Consider the following 6,165-nt stretch of genomic DNA (forward strand, 5'->3'; position numbering starts at 1 on the left):
GGCAAGCCAAGCTGTTTTCATTATCCTGACCGAGTAGTTTTTGATATCTAAACCTAACAAAGCAGAGAGTGAAAAGTACAGGGTCAGACAGGAGACAGGGGGGGGAGGTGTTATGTAAACTGGGTGAAATTTTCCTTGAGGCAAAAAACAAAAAGCCCCTTGAATAAAAGGTGTTTTCAGTTTTCTTCTGATCAATACAGCCAGAACATTGTGTAACAGCTGACGTGTTTCTATTGAAAAGAAAATTACAAACGTCTTGCTTCTTATGTTTTCATTGATGTTGACTGCAAAGCTTTAAAAAAAGAAAGCTTCACTGTCAAACTTTGGTAAGAGTAAAAATAAAGTAAAAATAAAACTATGGTGCTCTTGGGGACAATTCCACTTGCTGAGGCAGGGAAGATGAGCCCTTTTGTTACTAATCGCACATCACTTCTACAATACAGAGTGTACACATTAGACTGAAAACAAGAACACCACACAGCTGTTTTGATGACACACTCCAAGTTAACTGAACAGTTTATCTTATGTTTAACCTTCCAGCACGCTGCCTGACCACTGATGCATGTGTACAACATCTCTGTGGGCTGAACAGAAGATACACACAAACATGGACGCACCTCTCTGCAGCTGCACTGTGTCTCTGTTACTGCTTTTTTCAACCTGTCCCCCAGAAATAGACAGTTGAGAGCCCCGTGTTTCCTGCCTTCTGGTGTGTATTCATGGCCTGTATCTGCTGGAAAAAAGGAGGCAAGATAGCAAAAAACCAAACAAACATCCTAGTGTCAGGTCAGTGCCACAGGAAGTGACTGTAATGTTTCCCGACATTACATTTGCTTGTTTTGCTTTGTTTCGAAGGCCCCTCAGAGCAGTGACTCAGTACAGATGGGGACAGCTGTGTCTGTGAATGGAAAGATTTCTAAAGCAAAGATGAATTACAGGGAAATCCTCGCCACTGAATCAGCCCAAAGTATAAGAGTCGAGTGTTTTAAATGGAATTTTAAAAAAGAAATTCTGAGTGGATAATTCGATCATCTAAGGTTGGGTATTCATTATAAGAAAACATGTGTTTATCATCCTTGAGAATAAATGGTTATTCTGAATAATGAAGTTTCATAACTTTTGCTGATGTCAGCATATCGATCTTGAATTAGCTTCATGTTTTAACAACTTAGTCTTTTGAAATGTGAGTTATCTGCAACTTTATAACACTTGGATACCTTAATAGTGCTGTCACGTGTCCTTACATAACCCTTTAACTTGATTCTCCATTCCAAATCTATCGTTTTGGAAAATTTGCATCACATGTATAACTTCATTAGCATTTCACAGTCTTTTAGTACAAAACATTCTTGGAAACTTGTAAGCCTGCAGCTATGCAACAATCGCTCATTGTTTTCAAATATAGCCATGTTTGAACCATAATGTCTTCATTGATAAACGTTAATCTACAAAGACTATTACACATCTTTGCTTAGAAATCAGGTTGAAGCAGACTGTCTTCATACACATCTATGTATAAGGTAGCGAATACCAGCCATCCATCAACTGTAAGAAAAAGGTTTTATTTTGGAGGAAAAACTCTTGCCTATAATAAAATCTTCAACTTCTCAGAGACCTTCCTCTTTAAGTTTTTATGCTCAGCTGACAGGATTCAGACTTTTGCCTCATATTTAAATAGATAAATTAGCTACACTGCTCTATAAATAGCATTTAAGTAAACATAGAAGAGGAAACACATGATTTAATTGACATGATTCATGGAAATGTAAAATGTCACAATATAGTTACACCTTCAAATGAGGCGCAGTTACTGTTTGCACGGATTTTTTAATGGACCTCAAATGTCACGGATGTGTGAGTCATGCATGTTTACAAGGCTCTCCTCCCTGTTATATTCACATGTTCCAATCATCCTGTTTGTGATTATCCTCGGTGTAGGTTTTCCAACAAACCTATCGGTTTTCACCGGAGTAATGGCTGACGCGTGTTGTCCAAAACAAAACGAAGAAAAGTGTGTCCTCCGCGATGGCTGATTTTACAGGTTTATTCGCCAAATTACAAAAAAAAGCACAAGTTTTCCACGGGCACGATAACTAATAATCCCTGGACACACACACCCACTCCAAAACAGGTCTTCCACGATTTCCAACACGATATCAACACGGTCAGAAAAAACGTGCGCTCCTGTGACTCTCCCGTGATCCACCCAGTTCCTAAACACCGTGCCTTCAACTGCTACCTGCTTAAAGAAACAGGTGCTTACTGTTATCTTCTTCACTGAAACTAATCATGACATTAAACAATGGATTATGAGTGTTTATGTGCAAATAATAATTAAATAATAATAATCATGACTTCAATTAACTTATTTTTAAATGCAAATGCATTCTCCATAATGAACTGAAATTTACTGTGAATTATTTATCAATCATTAATCATTAATCAATCACCAATAACTTCTTAATTGTTGCTAAATAAAACATATATTAGAAATTGGAATTGGGAAAAGAATGGAGGTAAAAAGACTTGAAAACATGTATGAGTCTCATGTAACATCCCATTATAAGAATGACGTAATTTCGATTAAAACATTGAAAGTTTTAAGGACAAATGACAGTTTTGTTAGATATGTAAGTATCTTGATAACAGTAATCCACGCAGGCAGAACTCTTCACTCACTAAGCAAAAGTACTGGGATTTGTGCTTACACTCATTTGTGAAGTGGCCAAGTTAGTCTCTGTGGGAGTATGTCTGGCAATGTGCATGAATTAGCCTCAGGTTGCTCATCTGTCTGAGCATCCTCTGGAGAGAAGAGGAGCAGCCTGCCGCAGGCCCAGCCAGATGCTCACAGTGGCTGTTAAATAATAACCACTGGAGTGTACTCCCCTCAGCAACATTGTGATGTACAACTACTCCACAAGGGTTGTGCAGAAAGAGGTCAGGGGAGCCGACAATATACAGGAAGATGTTCTGGGCCTTAGAGTAACAATATGTGAAGTTTTTCAGTTTCTCATTGATAGAATTCATTACTATAGAAATTTCCCAAAGATTTTGTTCTCTGTTTTTACATTTTTCCAGTTGAAGTTGGAGTTTGAGTGCTTTTCTTTCTCTGTAAAGTTATATAAAATGTTTTACGGGCACAAATACTTTTAAAACTAACTTCAGGTTATAGAATTTTTTCCATAAAATGAGAAGCAGTTGCATCTTTGAGTAGTTGTTACTGAACATGAACACCGCTTTGTAATTTCTTGCACATGGTAATACACGATACAGCCCACTGTACTTCTGCCTTCAAGTGTCTTTCACGATTTTAATCAAAGCCTCTCAATTTACCTTGGAATGATAGCTTTAGCCAATCAAAACAGCCGTTACCGTTTTAGTGCTGTGGCACTGCTGTCTCTCCTTCAATAGGCTTTGCCATTAGTGTTGTGGAGCTGTACTCAGCTTGTAGGTGCCTCTTCACATCAGAAGTATGGCTCTTAGCAACTGGGATCCAACCAGCAACAGTTTTCATTTCCCTATCTTATTTTTCTCCTAAAACAGTGTGAATATCTACACTTAAATGAGAGGCAGAAGCGTGTAGGTGGTCCTTTAGCAGCAGAGCATGCACCCGAGAAATCACAAAAAAAAATCATTAACTTGAGGCTGGATGGTTCCGATATTTCTGCTTTACCTCAGTGGTGAGCTCGCAAAATGTCCCAAACAACAACAGGACTGATGTTTGACTCTGGTCAACATCACATACACACAGTAGTAATGCACCTATGCCATGGAGATCACAACAAACAATCAGCAATGCCAATATCAGGGAGCAGCAGGTATTGTTGTTTCCAAATGCCGTGTGACTAAAAATAAAAGGTAGCACCCAAATCTTGTTATTCATGAATCTCATTGAAGAGATGTTGTTTAAAGTGATGCTTTTACCTTCAGCAGTTTATATTGTATGCAAAGAACAACGAAGCACGTTCCTTTACAACAGGGGAATTTACTGGAGAAGATGGAAACAGATGTGGTGACTCTAAATGGTTTTCATTAACTATTTATTAAAGTCCCCCCATGACCTTAAACAGTTGCATGCAAACATTTTTAAAATACAGTTTGCCACAAAAACAGCATCTAAGCCAGCAGCCTATGTGCAGAAAATAACATGCTCTGGATCATGCACAAAGCTCGGACAGCGTGATGATTTTGTTGAGTTGTTGTTAAGAATGAAGAAGGCTTCTATGTTTATGTCTGACAGGTGCATTCTTGCATAAGTTCTCTTGAATGCTATACTGCAAGGGGGCTGTTGCTGTATTCTGGTCTTAACACTGCCCAGAAATTTCTTTAAAAAATGTAATTAATCCTCGCTATAATTTAAAATTTACAGTGAGGATTCAAAGCAGGAACCCTCTTGGTGACGGTGCTAACCACCACACAAACTACACAGGCCCAAGAATAAAATATATGTAAGCTAATACTGTATGTTAACAATGAGTGACTGTGTCTTATTCCTTTACCACCTCACCATTCGCTAATAGCAGACTGGATGGTTATCAAAACTTGTCAAACATACTAATTTAGTCACAGAAGTGTTTGTTGGAATAGAATCATTAACTAGGTATCCACTGCCTTAAAATGTGTCATAACAGGAACATGTGTTATCTAACGAGTCTTACCAATAATAATAAAAGGCTCTAGATGAGATTAAATCTCTGTTGCATTGATAAAGGTGCTGTGAATTATTAAACCTGTACACTGTAACAAATAAGGTTTTTTATATTTACATGTTACATCCTTTCTGAAATGCAGCAGCTGCTAACACAACAAAACCTTTCATTTTTTATTCATCTTGTTATGAAACTCCAAAATCCAATATCAGTTTTTGCTTTTTTCCCCCACACTTGTTTTTCTCAGAGCTGAGCGGGAGGAGTAATCAACTGTTCTCTCATCCTCCCTATGATCCATAGTCATGGCAGTGCTGCACTGTGGGCATTGTGTTTACTATTGATGAAGAGAGCAGAGAATTATAGAGACAGAGAAAGATTATCAGCAGACATACTGTAATGTAGCAGAGGAGAGAGGAACATATTGTGCTAAGACTAAGCATTCGTAGTAGGATTTTATACTTATCGCAGCTTTGAAATGATTGGAAAAACATAAGGTTTGCACAAGAGATCAGTTATCTCACTTGCACTTTGTAAAGTAGTGCATCAGTTGCCTTTCAGGTGAATTTCCCCATTATGTGAAAAATATATCAACAACAATTTGAACATGACATCACCAGCATTAATAATGGTTGACTTAAAAAATAGGCTGCAGGCACCTACAGCAAATAATATTTACACAGTCTATGATGCCCCATTACGTGACTGTAATGCAAACTTTTATAGCTACAGATAAGTTGGACAGGTCATTATGTGCAGAGCTGATTGTCCCGTTGCAATCACTTCCTCTGTGAGATGTGCATGGGCTGTGTTTGCTGTCTACTGGCCCAGTTAGGCTTGTGTTGTGTCTGCTGAGCAGGGCGCTGTACCACATTTACTCTCTCTTCCTTACCAGAGTGACTAACACATTGACCACAACACTAAAGCTAATGGATATGTAATGGCATGGTGGCTGACTCAAACAAGTGTCCCAAATACGGCTGAAAAAGCCTCTCGAGTTGCTGCAAAGTAAAAATAGGGGCATGAATGTTTCATGAATGTTCTGTTTTTAGTTCTCCAAAGGCATAAAGTAAGAATCCAGCTATGACAACACACGTGTGACTCATCTCTTGTAAACCCGCTGGAACGTCAGGTGTAGGATTAAATTAAATGTAGTTTTAAGATGTTGAGAAGAGATTTGAACACTCTGTGGGGCCATTAACTGACTATGTTGCATAGATAGATAAATACTTTATTAATCCCGAGGGAAATTCAAACTGTGTGGCATTCACAGTTATTCTAATTTGATTGCATTTCTTTCATTCAATATTTCCAGCTGAATGGTTGACTAAGAATAGAGACTAAAACCCAAAATTAGTTCTCAAAGAAAGCGTGTTTTGACATAGTTATGAATAACCCAGACATTTTTCACACTCATTTCATTATAGCTATAAAATGATACTGGAAATCAGGTCAGTCTGTCTGTCTGATGAGTGAATGAAAGCATTTTCATAACACTAACACGCCTTTGGCAGTATGA

This window comes from Leuresthes tenuis, unplaced genomic scaffold, assembly GCF_036924035.1.
Source record: "Leuresthes tenuis unplaced genomic scaffold, fLeuTen1.0.hap1 SCAF_7, whole genome shotgun sequence".
In the NCBI taxonomy this organism is placed as follows: Eukaryota; Metazoa; Chordata; class Actinopteri; order Atheriniformes; family Atherinopsidae; genus Leuresthes; species Leuresthes tenuis.